The sequence below is a fragment of the Nyctereutes procyonoides genome, unplaced genomic scaffold, assembly GCF_905146905.1.
Source record: "Nyctereutes procyonoides isolate TBG_1078 unplaced genomic scaffold, NYPRO_anot_genome, whole genome shotgun sequence".
Classification (NCBI taxonomy): domain Eukaryota; kingdom Metazoa; phylum Chordata; class Mammalia; order Carnivora; family Canidae; genus Nyctereutes; species Nyctereutes procyonoides.
The window spans coordinates 14294015-14312011 of NW_026575125.1; the positions used below are offsets into that span (position 1 = coordinate 14294015).

A 17997-nucleotide genomic window follows, 5' to 3' on the forward strand; every position below is an offset into this window, starting at 1 on the left:
CAGTGGGACTTATAGCCCAGAACTTTCAAAATTAGAAAGCTCAGCTCTGTGAGAGTCCTGAGGACAATAGGACATTGAGTCCCTACCTTTAAAGACACAGCACAATAAACAGCCTGTGGAGATACAGCAGAGAAGCAGCCATTTGAAAAAACACCTGGGGTATAGGGGAGAGAGAGCTATTTACTTATCTAAGAATTCCCTGAGGGACTTCTCTAGGAACAAAGTTGCTGCCAGGCACCATTTCCTGCCCCAACCCTCACCAAAACCCCCACCACCTGCAGGAAACAGCATGGAACCAGTATTCACTACCTAACTTGCTTACATTGCACTGCACCCTAACCCCTCCAACCTCAGTCCTGGCACTGTGGGTACTCTCCTCCAGAAGACTGTTGCAAACCTCACCAACACTGTGTCTCCCAACCATATGCTCTGCAGGGCCTTCGTACCAGTAGAAGTGGCTGGTCACCTCCCTCAGAGGACACTCAAACATTATTAAAATGGCACTCACTCTCTCTCACCCCACATACTTTGTGGAGCAGCCTGGTCCAGCTGTGGTTTCCATAGCAGCTGTGCATCCTAGGGGAAGAGAGTTAGCACACAGTGCTTGCAGTGGTTATACCCCAGCCCATGTGTGCTTTGTGGAGTGGCCCCAGCCAGCCCTGTTCTCAGCAGCAGCTGTGTGTCCCCTGTAGAAGAGGACCAGCACCACCTCACTAAAAATGCATGCCCTGCCCAATACTTTTAAGAGCAAGAGATGGAGCTGACTTTCCTAACACAGAGAAACAAAGAAAGAGAATTAGACAAAATGAGAACACAGAGTAATATGTCCCAAGTGAAAGAACAGGGCAAACAGGACAGCAAGAGACCTAAGCTAAGTGGAGGTAAGTAATATGCTGATAGACAATTTAAAGTAATAATCATAAAGATACTCACTGGACTTGAGAAAAAAGTGGAGGCCATCAGTGAGACCTTTAATGAAGAGATAAAAAAAACAATCAGAGATGAAGAACACAATAATTGAAATTAAAAATACACTAGATGGAATAAACAGCAGGCTAGAAGAAGCAGAAGAACAAGTCAGCAACTTGGAGGGCAGAGTAATAGAAAGTAATCAAGCTGAGAAGGTGAAAGAAAAAAATTATGCCAAATAAGAACAGACTTAGGAAACTCAGTAACTCCAAAAGCACAACAACATTTGCATTATGGAAAAAAAACATTTGCATTATGGGGATCATAGAAGAAAAAGAGAGAGAAAAGGGAGCAGAAATGTATTTGAAGAAATAATAGCTGAACTCTTCCTAAATCTGGGAAAGGAAAAAGAAATTCAGATCCAAAAGTCACAGAAAAGCCCAACAAATTCAAACCAAGGAAGTCCACACCAAGATACATGGTAATTAAAATGTCAAAGAGCAGTAATAAAGAATTTTAAAAGCAGCAAAAGAAAGATTACAAGGGAAATCTCATAGGGCTATCATCTGATTTTTCAGCAGAAACTTTGCAAGTCAGAAGAAAGTGGCATGATATATTCAAAGTGTTCAAAGAAAAGAAAACCCACAGCCAAGATTATGCTATTCAGCAAGGCTACCATTCAGAATAGGAGGAGAGATAAAGAGTTTCCTAAATAAAAGTTAAAAGAGTACATGGCCACTAAACCAGTCCTACAAGAAATGTTAAAAGGGAATCTATGAGTGGAAAGGAAAGACCATAAGTAAAAGTAAGAAAAGTAGGAAGCACCAAACCAGTTAAAATAAGTATGTCTATAAAAATCAGTAAAGGGATTCACAGAATAAAAGGAAATAAAGTATAGTGCCATACACCCACAACATGGGAAAGAGAGGAGTAAAAATGGGTTCAAATTTAAGTGACCATCAACTTAAGATAGACTGCTATATGCAGAAGATGCCATATACAAACCTAATGGTAACGATGAATCAAAAACCAGTAATAGATATGCAAAAAAATAAAGGAAAAGGAATCCAAGTATATCACTAAAGAAAGCCAACTTATGATGAGAGAAGACAGCAAGGAAAGAAAGGAACAGAGAAGATCCACACAAGTAGAAAACAAATAAAATGGCAATAAATACATACCTATCAACAATTACTTTGAATGTAAATGGACAAAACACTTAAATCAAAATACATAGGGTAACAGAATGGATAAAAAAAACAAGACTCATCTATATGCTGCCTACAAGAGACTCACTTCAGACATAAAGACACATGCAGATTGAAAGTGAGGGGATGGAGAAATATTTATCACGCAAATGGATGTGAAAAAGAAAGCTGGAATGGCAATACATATATCAGACAAAATTGACTTTAAAACAAAGACTGTAGGGACCCCTGGGTGGCTCAGTGGAATAAGTGTCTGGATTCTTGATCTCAGCTTAGGTCTTGACCTCAGTGTCATGAGTTCAAGCCCTGTAGTGGAGCCTACATTTAAAAAACAATTAATTAATTAATTAATTAATTAATTAAAATAAAATAAAGACTGTAGGCTGGCTCACTTGGAAGAGCACACAACTCTTGATCTCAGGCTCATGAATTTGAGTCCCATATAGGGTGTAGAGGTATCTTAAATATATTAAAATATACTTTTTAAAAAATAAAACAAAGACTGTACGAAGAGACAAAGAAGGACGCTATATAATCATTAATCAACAAGAAGACATACAATTGTAAATAATTATGCATCTAACACAAGAGTACTCAAATACATAAAAAGTTAATAATAAATATATAAGAACTAATTGATAGTAACAAAATAATAGTAGGGGACTCATATCAATGAACAGATCATTTAAACAGAATATCAAGTAAACAGTGGCTTTGAGTGACACATTGGACCAAATGGATTTAACAGAGTCAGAACATTCCTCCTAAAACAGAAGAATACACATTCTTTTCAAGTGTACACAGAACATTCTCCAGAATAGATCACATATTTGCCCACAAAACAAACCTTGACAAATTCAAGGAGATCAAAGTCATACCATGCATCTTTTCTAACCACAATTCTATGAAACAAGAAGTAAACCATAAGAAAAAATTTGGAAAGAACACAAATACATGGAGGTTAAATAACATGCTACTAAACAATGAGTGGATCAATCAGAAAACCAAAGAAGAAATTAAAAAGTACATAGAACAAATGAAAATGAAAACATAATGGTCCAAAACCTTTGGGATGCAGCAAAAGTAGTTCTAAGAGGGAAGTTTATAGCAATACAGGCCTATCTCAAAAAGCAAGAAAAATCACAAATAAGGAACCTAATCTTACATCTAAAGGAGCTAGTAAAGAACAACAAACACATAAAACCTCAGAATGAAGGAAATAACAAAGATTAGACCAGAAACAAATAGAAACTAAAAACAACTGCAGAACAGATTAATGAAACCAGGAGCTAGATCTTCAAAAACACTAATAAAATTAATAAGCCTCTAGCCAGACAGATCAAGAAAAAAAGAGAAAGGACTAAAAAAATTAAATCACAAATGAGAGAGGAGAAACAACAAACACCACAGAAATACAAACCATCCTAAGAGAATATTATTAATATATATATATATATATATATATATATACACACATACATACATACATACACACACATATCTGGTGGCTCAGCAGTTTAGCACCTGCCTTCGGCCCTGGGTGTGATCCTGGAGACCAGGGATCATGTCCCACATCAGGCTCCCTACATGGAGCCTGCTTCTCCCTCTGCTTGTGTCTCTGCCTCTCTCTCTCTCTCTCTCTCTCTCTCTCTGTGTATGTCTCTCATGAATAAATAAATAAAATATTGTTTAAAAAACTATATGCCAACAAACTGGACAACCTAGAAAAAATGGATAAATTCCTAGAAACATATAACCTACCAAAACTGAATCAGGAAGAAACAGAAAATTTGAATACACCAGTTACCAGCAATAAAATTGGATTAATAATAAAAAAAATCCCAACAAACAAAAGTTTAGGATAAGACAGCTTTACAGATGAATTCTACCAAACATTTAAAGAAGAGTTAATACCTATTCTTCTCATACTATTCCAAAAACCAGAAGAGGAAGGAAAACTTCTGAATTCATTTCATGAGGCCAGCATTACCCTGATATCAAAACCTGATAAAGACACTACAAAAAAAGAGAACTGCAGGCCAGTATCACAGTTGGACATAGATGCCAAAATCCTCAACAAAATATCAGCAAACCGAATCCAACAATACATTAAAAGAATCATCCTCCATGATCAAGTGGGATTTATTCTTGGGATGCAAGGTGGTTCGATGTTTGCAAATCAATCAATGTGACACATCACATCAATAAGAGAAAGGATAAGAAACATATGATCATTTCAACAGATGCAGAAAAAGCATTTGACAAACTACAACATCCATTTATGATAAAAACTCTTCAACAAAGTAGGTTTGGACAGAACATATCTTAACATAATAAAGGCCATATATGAAAACCCCACAGCTGACATTATCCTTAATGGGGGAAAAAGTGAAAGCTATTCCCCTAAGGTCAGGAACAAGACAAGGATGGCTACTCTCAACATTTTTATTCAACATAGTTCTAGAAGTCCTAGCCACAGCAATCAGACAACAACAAAATAGATAAAAAGTATCTGAATTGGTAAGGAAGAAGTAAAATTTTCACTATTTGCAGATGACATGATACTCTATGTAGAAAATCAGAAAGACTCCATGAAAAAACTGCTAGAACTAATAAATGATTTCAGTAAGGTCACAGGATACAAAATCAATGTACAGAAATCCACTGAATTTCTGTACACCAATAATGAAGCAGCGGAAAGAGAAATTAAGAAAACAATCCATTTACAACTGCACCAAAAATAAGATACCTAGGAATAAACCTAACTCAAAGGCAATCTACAAAATGGGAGAAGATATTTGCAAATGGCATAACTGAGAAAGGGTTAGTATCCCTATTATAGAGAGAACTTATCCAACTCAACACCCAAAAAACAAATAATTCCAGTTAAAAAATGGGCAGAAGACATATAAAGAGACATTTCTCCAAAGACGACATACAGATGGTCAACACACACAAAAAGATGCTCAACATCACTCATCATCAGAAAAATGCAAATCAAAGGCACAATCAGATATCACCTCACACTGGACAGAATGGCCAAAATCAACAGCACAAGAAACAAGTGTTGGTGAGGATATGGAGAAATACAAACACTCATGCACTATTGGTGGGAATGGTGTGACCACTGTGGAAGACAGTATGGAGGTTCCTCAAAAAATTAAAAATAGAATTACTATATGATCCAGTAATTCACTACTGGGTATTTACCCGAAGAATATGAAAACACTAATTCAAAGGGTTACACGCACCCCAATGTTTATTGCAGCATTATTTGCAATAGCCAAATTATGGAAGCAACTTAAGTGTCCATCAACAGATGAATGGATAAAGATGTGGAGATACACACACACACACACTGGAATGTTACTCAGCCATTTGAAAAGAATGAAATCTTGCCATTTGCAATGATATGGATGGAGCTAAGAGTATAATGCTAAGTGAAATAAGTCAGTCAGAGAAAGACAATTATCATATGATCTCACTCACAGGTGAAATTTAAGAAACCAAACAAATGAACAATGGAAAAAAAGAGACATACAAACCAAGAAACACTCTTAACTATAGAGAACAAACTGATGGTTGTCAGAGGGGAGGTGTGTGGGGGGATGGGTGAAATAGATGAAGGGGATTAAGAGTACACTTAGCATGATAAGCACTGAGAAATGCATAGAATTGCTGAATCGCTGTATGGTACTCCTGAAACTAATATAACATTGTGTATTAATTACACTGGCATTACAACTTTAAAAAGTAGAGAAAGAGATCAATATGATCACCTAAAAACTCTATAAATAAAATTAAAAGGCTACTGAGCAAGCAGGGAAAACATTAGTACTATATTGAATATTATTAATATAGATATTTTAAAATCAGTTTTATTTATTTTTTAAAGATTTTATTTATTTATTCATGAGAGACACAGAGAGAGAGGCAGAGACACAGGCAGAGGGAGAAGCAGGCTCCATGCAGAGAGCCTGATGTAGGACTTGATCCCAGGACTCCAGGATTATGCCCTAGGCCGAAGGCAGGTGCTAAAACGCAGAGCCACCCAGGGATCCCCAAATCAGTTTCTTTTAAAAGATGAAATCCTAATGGAAAAAATAGGTTAAGGTTATAATAGACACTTCACAAAAGAAGGAACGCAGATGGTTAATAAATGTGTGAGAGGATGGTCAGCTTCCAACTAATAAAAGAATGCTAATGAAAATAAGATATAATTTTTACCTTTCGAACTGATAATAATTTACGAATTATAATCTATAAACTGTAATAGACTGTGCACTCTTGTAATAAATGTGCAATGACATAAACAGTTTCACAGCCTTCTTCAAGTACTATAAATTCGTAAGACTTCATGAAGGGCAACCTGGCAATATGGATCGATGACTTTAGAAAGTCACCATAAACTTGACCTAATAATTCTACTTCTGGAAATTACCCTAAGGAGATAAGCAGACAAGTGGGCAATGATGAATATATAAAAACTGTCGCCCAAGCTTTGTCTGTAATAGAAAAAATTGGACTAATTTAGAAGAATGGCTAAGTAAACGGTGGCACACTTATTTTATAAAACCTTAAGCATTAAAGAACAGGTTCTCAAGGAATATTTAACCACATGAAAAATGCGCAGAAGATAATGGAAAAAACAGCACATAAAACTCTATTTTTCATATCATGATTTTATAGTAAAATGCATAGAGGGGGGAAATGAACAAATGTTCATAGTAGTTGCTTTAGTTAGATTATGGGTAGTTTCTAGTTTCTTCTTTTCAGGATTTATCCCCCCACATATTCTATAATAAAAAAGTTTTTTCCTTTATAATCAGGAAAAAAGTAAATGAGATGTCATAATCCTTTTCAGCTTTATCATATTCCCAGAGGGAAATTCTATCTTTATTATTTGTAAACTTGAACGTGTTTTTTCTGATTTAGTAGAACCCAAATGCATTAAGGACTGACTCTAAACTATCTGGATAGACCCAGGAAACTTCCCAGTTTGTTACTCTCGCAAGCTCCCAGTGCAGTGCCTTCTGTACTAGTCTTGTCTGCGGCACAACTTAGAAATTCCAAAGTTTTGAAGAAATTTCTCAGAAAATATATTTGGTTGGTAGCCACATACTCAACAAAGTGGTGGAAGAAATGGGGGGCATGGGTGAAGGTAGGGAATTTTCTGTAAAGCACTCATTTCATTTTGAAATATTTAGGAAGAAAAGGGAAAGGAGGAGGGAAGCCCCTTGGATCTAAAAACTAAATAGAATTGGTGTGGTTTCCATTGAAGGTCAGTACTCTAGTTGTGTCATGTTGTGTACCAAATCACTCCAAAGCTTAGTGACTTAAACCAAGAATCATTTATCATCTCTCATGGTTTTCTGAAGTTCAGTTTATGAGCTGAGTGGCCCTGGTTCAGGGCCTCTTCTGAGGTTGCAGTAAGATGTTGGCTTGCCTAGAACTGGATGAGGATTCACTTCCAAGATAGCTCACACTCGTGGCTGGCAGACTGGTGCAGGCTACTGTGCGAAGGCCTCAGCTCCTCTCCCTGTGCTCCTCTGCACAGAGCTACAGAGTGCATGGTGCCCGGCTGCCCCCAGAGGGCATGGCCCAAGGCAGAAGCCCCAATGCTCGTTAGGACTAGCCTCCAAAGCCACATACTATCACTTCTGCAATATCCTATTGGTGATATAGGTCAGCCTAATTCAGTGTAGGGAGGCGAGAATACCAGGAGGCAAAAATCAGTAGAGGCCATCATGGAGGCTAATTTCCCAGTTACCTATCTAGCATCCTGACAATGCCCACTCCCTGACAACACTGTAGACTTTCATTTCAGTGTCTTTCCTCCCACTCCACCTGCACCTGTGAAAGGAAGTGGACTCATCCCCAGTACTACTGGTGGGGCTAACTGGGCTCACTGTAATTACAGTGATTGCACAGGCTCCCAGGCCTAAGCCTACTAGCACACGGCATTCTCCCAGTTTCTTGGATTATTCAGAGGTTGGTGTATGACCAGATTTGGGCAAGTGAGGCACAAAGGATACTTTTGGGGCACTTCTTTTTTTAAAAGATTTTATTTATTTATTCATGAGAGACACAGAGAGAGAGGGGGCAGAGACACAGGCAGAAGGAGAAGCAGGCTCCTCGCAGGGAGCCCGATGCAGGACTCGATCCCGGAACCCCGGGATCATGCCCTCAGCAGAAGGCAGATGCTCAAGCACTGAGCCACCCAGGTGTCCCTTGGGGCACTTCTCAAAAGAGAGACAGTCCCTCTCTTCCTTGGGTGTTTCAGGGTGTGGATCTGAGCCCCCAAGGGCGCTGCAGTACTCTCCACCAGCCTGAGAATCAAGTCACCCCATGGAGGGCAGCTGACAGGTTCTCAAGAGAAAATAAGTCAGAGCCTTGACAGACCCAGTGCTGATCACTGCCCTGCCACTGGGCTCTTCCTTTATGTGGGTCTATTAATTTCCCATATTTCTGAAGCTACCTTAACATAGGTTTCCTAGTATATGAAACCAAAACTGATTCTTCCCATTTGCAAAATGGAGCTATCATGAAGCCAAAAGAAATGAAGACAAATGCTTTGAAAACTAAACGAAATTTTGCTCTTTAACATTAGGGATAATTAGGGCACCTGAGTGGCTCAATTGGTTAAGCATCTGCCTTCAGCTCAGGTCACAATCCCGGGGTCCTGGGATAGAGCCTCATGCTCAGCGGGGAGTCTGCTTCTTCCTCTCCCTCTGCCCCCCCAATTCATTCTCATTCTCTCTCTCTCTCTCTCTCTCTCTCTCTCTCTCTCTCTCTCTTTCTCCCTGTGAAATAAATAAATAAAATCTAAATACAACAACAACATTAGGGAAAATTATATCTACTTGAACTGAACCAAAATTTAGGACAGCTCTCCTGTAATGTGGACGAGAGTATTACCAAGCAGGTCTGGTCCAATATGCCCAGAACCAATAATGATTATACCCATAGGCCAAACAGACAACTGCTTTGGGGAGTCCCTGAACAGGATGTGGTAGTGTGGGTGTGGGTTCCCAGATGGGAGAACCAAAAGTTCTGGAATTCTGAGCTGTGGTGAGGAGCAACCAGAAAGTCCACACAAAATTGGTCGTCAAACTGGGTATGAAGTGGCACTGGGAGGTCCACCACTTCAGGCCAGCGCCTGAGATGCCATGAGCCCCTGATTTAGGCTAAGAGGAGAAACATGAAGTTTATGAGTCACTAGCATCTCACCACAAATTGAGGTTTTGAGCCCCTACTGAGATTTGTGTAGAGTATTTGTATGGAATAAGAGAACACTGGGATGAGAGTCCCCATGCTACCAAGGTGAAGGGAGAAAGAGATCCCAAAATCTAGAGGGCATTGAAGACCAACTGATGAATCACACTTTTGTAGATGGCAGAAAAATGTGGCTGACAAAGTTTCGCCAATCTCAGGCCATTTATGTTGTTTAAGAGCTCTATAAATAGACCTGCTATATACCAGGTACGGTTCTGAGTGCTTTACAAACATTTATTTATTCCCCTCAACAACCCCATGAAATAGGTTCTTATCATCCTTATTTCAAAGATTAGCAAACTGAGGCACAGAGAGGTTAAGCAACTTGCCTGGGTTTGCACAGCTAGAAACCAAGGCACAGAGAGATTAAGAAACTTGCTCAAGGTCACACAGCTAGACAGTGAGGTACAGCTGGTCACACAGCTGGCAAGTAGTAGAGTCAGGATTCGAACATAGGATTTACAGCCCGGGCCCACGCTCCTAACCACCGTGCTCGGCTGCATATGCTATCACATCTCAGTGTCTTTGCCGACTTGCTGCAAAATATCCCCTGATAGGGATGTTCCTCTCTGCATGACAGTTCCCCCTAGGGCCTTAGTGAAGCTACGATAGATTTAAGCACATGTGATAGCTGTGGGTGGTTTTTCTGTCAGGTCTGGCCTTTAATCCTGGGACCTCACGTTGCAACAAACTCTGGTTGTGTCACCTTTAACAAGCCTGAAAAACAACCATAACTTTGAGCTTGTTAGAAATGCAGCTGATCAGGAAGGTCAGGCCAACCATTCCCCTCTTTACCCAAGCTTCCTGATCATTCCAGGCCTCTGCCCACCACACACCCTCCTTCTTAAATACTATCATCAGTGCCAGGGTCGTTAGGGAGAAAACCAATGAAGAGGAAATGATTATAAAAGTTACATCTGCTGTTCAGGCAGCTGTTCTCTTTCCTCATTAGGACAATCAATCATTTTTCAACATCATTTTTGTAACTAGGAAAAAGCTTCATTTATTCTAAGACTAAGGAGCAGGAATGGAGGAATTAAATCCCATAGGTCTTTAGCTGCTGGGATTTTTTTTTAATATTCTGTCCTCACCAATGACCTAATTAAGCTTTCAGAGAGTGATAAACTCCCAGCTCCTCCATCGCGTTTCCATCTGTGCCTTTGCAGAAGGGGAGCTCCACAACCCTGGGAGTCCATGCCTTCTCTTCTGGCTTTCTCTTTAGCTTCGTCTTCATATATTCAGCCCAACTTTCTCTGACTTTCTGCAAGGGCTTCTTGGAAAGGTGCTGTCATCACTAAAACCTTACCATTAAGCCGCGGATTTTCACAGAGACATTAAGTCATATTTCCATGAAATCACAGAATAGTAGGGCAGGAAGATCACCCCTCGTAATGATCATGAGCCCCAACTACAGGGGGAAACTGCCCGGGTTCATATATCAAGTTTGTCCCTTATAGTTATTTGACCTTGGGCACATTACTTAGCAGCCTTTTGGTGCTTGGTGTCTTCATTTGTAAAATGGAGAGTAAAAGTATACACGTAGCTCCTAGGGTTGTCATGAAGATTAAGTTAACCATATGTGTAAAGCACTTACACCAGTGCCCATAAACACAAAATCGTAGGTCCCTCTATTATCTTCGCGGCTATCGCTATTGCTGCTACTGTTGGTATTATCTGGACCACCTGGCTCTGATGCTTATATGCCCTCTTGCACATCCTCCTCTTCAAACCATTAAGGTTGGATCATCCCAAACACATGCCTTCTCCATACCTAGGCCCTGGCTCTCGAGAAGCTTGGGGAGAACCAAACAGGTATGTGAACTGCAAACTCACGGTCTCCCAGCTAAGCCACTCCCCAGATACTCTGTCACCTGTGTCACTCTGCATCAGTCATGGTCCAGGGAGAAAGACAGGCAGCACGGTTAGTTCTGCAGAGGTAAAGCAGGGACTGGAGGTGAAACTGCTGAAATGAGTATTGGAGGACTCAAAAGGTAGACAGGGGATGCTGAGATAACACAGAAATGGGAGTGCAGGAATCAGAGGTCACCCCAGGGATGTGGGGGAATGGAAGGGAGAGACTGAAGTTACCAGAACCTAGAGGCCTGGAAGGGGGATGTCACAGGGATGTGACCCAGATCCCCAAAGAGGGACATCACCCATGTCTGAAGGGACACAGTAAGGCTGATTACGAGTGTTGGGAAGAGCACAAATTGGATGGTTTGAACCGCCACTGCCGGGCTGACGCTCACAGCGATAAGAAATAGACACAAACCCACAGGAAGCAAATGGGAAGGAGTAGCTACCTATTCTGGTTACATAGCCACACTGATCTTTCTAAAAAGCAAGCATGTCTGGGTCACAAGCCTTCTTAAAGCCTTTGTGTGACTCTCTCTGCATCTCTAGCAAGTCTGGCATGTAGTTTGGCTAAGCAGGGTACTGGAGCTGGCCCTCACCTACACCTAGTACTTTCCCACACCTGACACTCTCCCCTGTGACACCAGTTCCGGGCATATTAAATTCATTGCATTCTTCCAAACACTCCAGGTCTTTGTTCCAGCCTGGAAAGCTCTTCTCTCTGAAGTCTTCGATCATCACCTAAGGTAGGAATGGCTAACCCTGTGTGCACTCACTGTAAACCCAACATACTTCTTCTAGCAGATGCTGCTGGGGTCCTTCCCACATCTCTTTGGCCTTTGCCTCTACACAGAAGGCTGCTTACTATGAACACCAGTGGCTCCACTTGGGGCTGTATATCTGCCCATCAGAGTGCACCTGCCCAGGTGGTCAGTAGTGGCGCTAGGGAGTTCATCTCCCCTGAGGCAGTCTTCAAACACTGATGAAGAGAGATGTGATGGCTAAGTGGCCTAGCTGTGTGGCCCCTTGGTGGAGAGAACAAGGCATGTTTTATGTTGTCTCACAGAGCTCCCTGGAGAGGTTGAACTCCAGTTGCCTATAGTAGTAACTACCTGGATAGGCTTTCTTTTGTTCCCTTCCTCAATTCCCTGATCTTTTCTACCAGTGCTTCCTGGGATCACTTCCCCCCAAAAAAACTACTTAAACTGAAATCTTTTTTCCACAACCTGTTTCGGGAGAAAGCCAAACGAAGTCACTTTTCTGATAGCCCATAGTATAGTGTTGTACTAATTTGCTTAAAGGTCCCTATCAATAAGGACTCCAATTCTCTGAGGGCCAGGACCTTATATCATTCTCTTTTGTAACCTCAAATCCTAACACCAGTGCCGGGCACATAATATGCCCTCTCTCTGTGCTTATTGGACTGAGGGGATATATCTGAAAACCAGAACAGTGACACTGTAGAATGTGATGGGTTATGAGTAGGGATTACTGAAGGAAGCTGGCATGGGGCTTTGAGATTACAATTCACATTTTTGGAGGTAGGACTACTTGAGCAGCCAAAGCAAGAGAGTAGAATTGCTACTTTTAATCTCTCTGTTTCTTCAGAGGAAAATGAAAGAGCAGCACCAGAACTGCAGACACATACATATATCTATCTATACACACACATAATGAAATGTGAGTCACAGGAATTGGGCCCCCTTTACCATATCCCATAGGTCTGGTCCCCCAGAGAGCTGTCACCTCTGATTTAAACATGCACAGATCCCTTTACCTAGCCCTAAGAAATGTCATGCCAAAGTCATACCAGTGGGGCAACCCTTTTAACTCTGAGAAGCTCAGAGAATAGGCAGTCCTAATATTGTCCAGCACCGCTGATGTCCAGATTAAAGGCCATCTGCTCCCTCTTTAATCAGGACCAATCATGTTAGGAATACTCCCTTCAACTTACTCCTTCCTCTGAATGAGACTGACCATAAATAAGAGCCCTGTCACAATGCCCAAGAGTGTCCCAGTTCTATTATGATTGCCACCATTAGAGATAACACTTCCACGTACCAGAATCATCTCAGCTTCTTACCCGGGAAGACTTCTGCACAGCGCAAGGGCTGGGTTCTATTATGTAAGTTAGTGTGACCTCTTCTAGCCAAGTTCCATATCAGGAGTTTCCTACCATATGGCCTCCTGCCTGGACTCTCAGTCTCTAAATCCAAAGCATTTCATGACTTTTTCCAATACTATAACTATTAGACAAGATTTTAAAATTAAAATTATTTTATTATCTAACTTTTTTGAGCACCTAAAATATGCCAGTACCAGTCACAAAGCACTGTGCAAAACGTTTTACACACAGTAGCCCATTCAGTCCTCAGAACAACTCCATAGGAAAGGTAGGCGAATTAGCCTCATGTCACAGCAGGGGAAACAGGGTGTGACACAGGCTTTCCAACTCCTAAGCCTGTATGCTTTACCACAGTATTATTCTGGCATTATTTCAAACTTCATACAATAGTGTTTTAGTTCTGGAAAGGACCAGAGAGATTAACTAAAATCCAACGATCTTCTGAGGTGCTGTTCCTTGGTAATTTAAGGCATGGTCTTGGCAGCCAGATAGGCCTCAGTAGGAGTTACAGATCTGCTACTTAGCAATCTGTGTGATCATAGACAAGCCTCAATCTCCCCATCTGTAAAATGGGGGTAATAATAGGTACCTACTGATGATAGGGTTGCTGTGAGGGAAAAATGAGATCCTGCATCATAAGCACTTAGCCCATTGCTTAGCAAGTATCTACTAAATACTAGCTAACACTTACATAGTACTAGCTACATTCCTGGTACTCTTCTAAGTGATTGTAACACATTGAATTAATTTTAATCCATACAACATGAAATAGCTATTATAATACCTACTTTACAGATGGATCAACTGAGGCACATGTTGGCCACCAAACCACAGATCCAAGAAGCTCAGAGAACACCAAGCAGGATAAATGCCCAAAAAATCTCCCACTACACCTAAGCATACTGCAGAAAATCAAAGATAAAAAAAAATCTCAAAAGAAACCAGTAGAGAAACAAGGATAAGAATTATATCTGACTTCTCATAGACCATGCAAGCAAGAAGAGAGTGGAATATATAAAGTATGAAGAGAAAAACACCCACCAACCTAAAACTCTGTATCATTTGAAATTATCCTTCAAAAGTGAAAGAGAGAGAGAAAAAAAGTGAAAGAGAAATAAAGTCTTTCTAAGACAAAAATGAAGGGAACTTGTTGCCAGTAGGCCCACCTTGCAAGAAATGTTAAAAGAAGCACTTCCAGTTATAGAATGAGTAATTCATAGAAATAAAATTCACAACATAGGGAATATAGTCAATGATGTTGTAATACTGAGAGAGATAGTAGTTATACTTGTGATGAACACAGCATACTATGTAAATTTGTTGTACACTTGAAACTAGTATAATGTTGGGTGTCAACTACACTAAAAAAAAAAAAAAGTTCCTCAGAGAGAAGGAAAATCATATAGGTCAGAAACTTAGACCTACATAAAGAAAGAACATCAAAAAATAAGTGAGAAGGTAAAATAAAAAGTTTTATTTTTCTTATTCTTAATTGCTCTGATTATTTGTTCAAAAAAGTAATGGCAACAGTGTATGCAATTATGTATGCTTATGTGCTTATATGTATGCTTAATTATGTATATTATAAGTGAAATGGATGACAGTAATGATTCAAGAGATGAAAGGGAGGAGTTGGGATTCTTTTGTTATTATAAGGTACCTGCACTATCTATGAAGTGGTATAGTGTTAAGTAGACTTAGGGGCGCCTGGCTGGCTCAGTCAGTGGAGTGTCTGACTCTTGATCTCAAGGTTGTGAGTTCAAGTCCCATGTTGGGTATAGAGACTAGTTAAAAATAAAGCCTTTAAAAATTAAATTAAATTAAAAAATAAAGTGGGCATAGATTCACTGTACTTGTATACTGCAAGTTCTAGAGCAGCCACTATAAAAGTAAATTAAGAAGTATAGTAGATAAACTAAAAATTGAGACAAAATAAAATCATATAAAATACTCTGTTAAAACTTCCTTTCTTCCACAAAAGGCAGAAAATGTGTAGAAGACAAAAATAGGAACAAAAATAGAGGGCAACAGAGTAACAAATATTGTAGACAGCAATCCAACTATATCAATAATCATTTTAATCAATGGTCTAAATACATCAATTAAAAGCCAGAGATTGGGGCGACTGGGTGGCTCAGTGGTTAAGGGTCTGCCTTTGACTCAGGTCGTGATCCTGGGGTCCTGGGATCGAGTCCCACATCCCGCTCCCTATGGGTAACCTGCCTCTCCCTCTGCCTATGTCTCTGCCAACAAGATTCAATTATATGTCATCTACAAGAAACTCACTTTAAAAATAACAACACAGGGGCACCTGGGTGGCTCAGTCAGTTAAGCATCCAACTCTTGATTTTGGCTCAGGTCACAATCTCAGGGTCATGGGATAGTACCCCACATCAGGCTCTGGGTTGGGCATGAAGCCTGCTTAAGATTCTCTCTCTCTGTCTTGCCCACTGCGCCTCCCCCAACCACTCACACACATGCTCCCTCTCTCTTTCAAAAATAAATAAATACATACATACATATTAAATATTATTAATTTAATAATAATGGATCGATATATTAATGGATATTAATATATTAATATAATTTAAAGTATTAAATAAATTTATATTTATGTAAATTACATATAGACAAAATATAAAGGAATGGAGAAAGATATACATGCTAACAGTACTCAAAAGAAAGCAGGAGTAGCTGTATTAATTTGAGACAAAGCAGACTTTAGAGCAAGGAAAGTTATCAGAGATAAAGAGGGGCATTACATAATGATTAAAAGGTCAGTACTCTAAGAAGACAATGTGTATGCACCTAACATGTGCATCAAAACATGTGAGGCAAAACAGATAAAACCGCAAGGAAAAATAGATAAATCCACTATTGTAGGTGGAGACTTCAACATCCCTCTATCAGAAACAGATACAGCAGGCAGAAAATCAGTAAAGATAGGTGAACTCAACAGCACCATCAGTTAACTGGATTTCATTGACATCTATAGATGACTTCATTCAACAATAGCAGAGTACAAATTCTTCTCTAGCTCACATGCAACGTTCTCTAAGATAGACCACATTCTGTGCCATAAAATACACCTTGATAAATTTAAAATATATCTTAGCTTAAAAGAATAGAAAGCATATAATGTGTACTCTCAGACCACAATGGAATTAAAGTAGAAATCAATAACAGGAAGATAGCTGGAAAATACCAAAATACTTGGAGATTAACAATACACTTCTAATTAACACATAGGTCAAAGAAGAAACCCAGAGAAAGTTAAAAATATTTTGAATTAAATAAAAGTGAAAATACAACTTATCAAAGTTTGTGGGACACAGTGAACACAGTGCTTTGAGGGTTATTTAGAGCATTGAATGCATATATTGCAAAAGCAGAAAGATCTAAAATCAATTATCTAATCTCCTACCTTAGAAAACTAGAGAAAAAAAATCAAATTAAATCCAAAGTAAGTAAAAGAAATAACAAAAATTCAAGTAGAAATCGATGAAACTGAGATCAATAGAGAAAATCAACAAAATCAAAAGCTGTTTCTTTGAAAAGATCAATAAACTCGATAAGCCTCTAGCCAGGCTAACTAAGAAAAAAAGAGAGCAAATACAAAATACTAGTATAGAAAAAAAAGAGACATCACTCAAAGGACATTTAAAGATCTCATAGACATTAAAAAGAAGATAATGAAATATTATGAACAACTCTATACTCTATACTCTATGCCAGGATCTGATAACCTAGATGAAACAAACCAATCCCTTAAAAGATAAAATCTGCTAAAACCCACACTCAATAAACTATTTTAAAAATAGCTAAAAATACTCTTAATGTACGATTGGTCCTCGGTATTTATCCAAATGAATTAGAAACTTATATCCACACAAAAACCTGCACATGGATGTTTGTGGCAGCTTTATTAATGATTGCCAGAACTTGAAGCAATCAAAATGTCCTTCAAAAGGTAAATGGATAAACTGTAGTATGATCAGACAATAGAATCTAATTATTCAGTGCTAAAGGAAAAAACGAGCTATCGAGCCATGAAAAGACATGGAGAAAACTTAATGCATATTACTAAGTGAAAGAAGCCAATCTGAAAAGGCTACATACCATATGATTCCAAATATACAACATTCTGGAAAAGGCAAAATTATGGAGACATCAAAAGCATCAGTGGTTGCCAGGGGTTAGCAGGGAAACAGGGATAAATAGAGCAAAGGGAATTTTTAGGGCAGTGAAACTATCCTGTATGACACTATAATGGTAGATACATATCATTATATGTTTGTCCAAACCCACAGACTGTACAATATCAAAAGTGAACCCCTAATGTAAACTGTGGCCTTTGGGTGATTATGATATGTTGATAAAGTTTTAGTGATTGTAACAAATGTCCCAGTCTGGTGGGGAATATTGTTAGTGGGACAGGCTGAGCATGTGCACGTATGGGCCCGGGGGGTAAATAGGAACCCTGTACTTCCGCTCAATTTTGCCGTAAACCTAAAACTTCTCTAAAAAATAAAGTTCATTAATTTTTTAAAAAGTAAAATGGTACATTATGCAACCAGTAATAGAGTTCAAGCTTCAGCTAGATGTTAAAAAAAAAAAAGTAGCTGA

At 39.3% G+C, this 17997-nt stretch overlaps 1 protein-coding gene across 2 annotated transcripts in view; it reads right to left on the reverse strand.

Annotated features, from left to right (window-relative positions):
- RAI2 (retinoic acid induced 2) overlaps positions 1-17997 on the reverse strand; it is a 390031-nt gene that overhangs the window by 340478 nt on the left and 31556 nt on the right. The window contains exon 1 of one of the 2 annotated variants that reach the window (XM_055339131.1): positions 934-956. The exons of the other annotated variant lie outside the window; for it this stretch is intronic. The gene's annotated coding sequence lies outside the window, so the exon portion shown is untranslated. Of the gene's footprint in view, positions 1-933; positions 957-17997 lie in introns of those variants that run through there. 2 annotated transcript variants of the gene reach the window in all.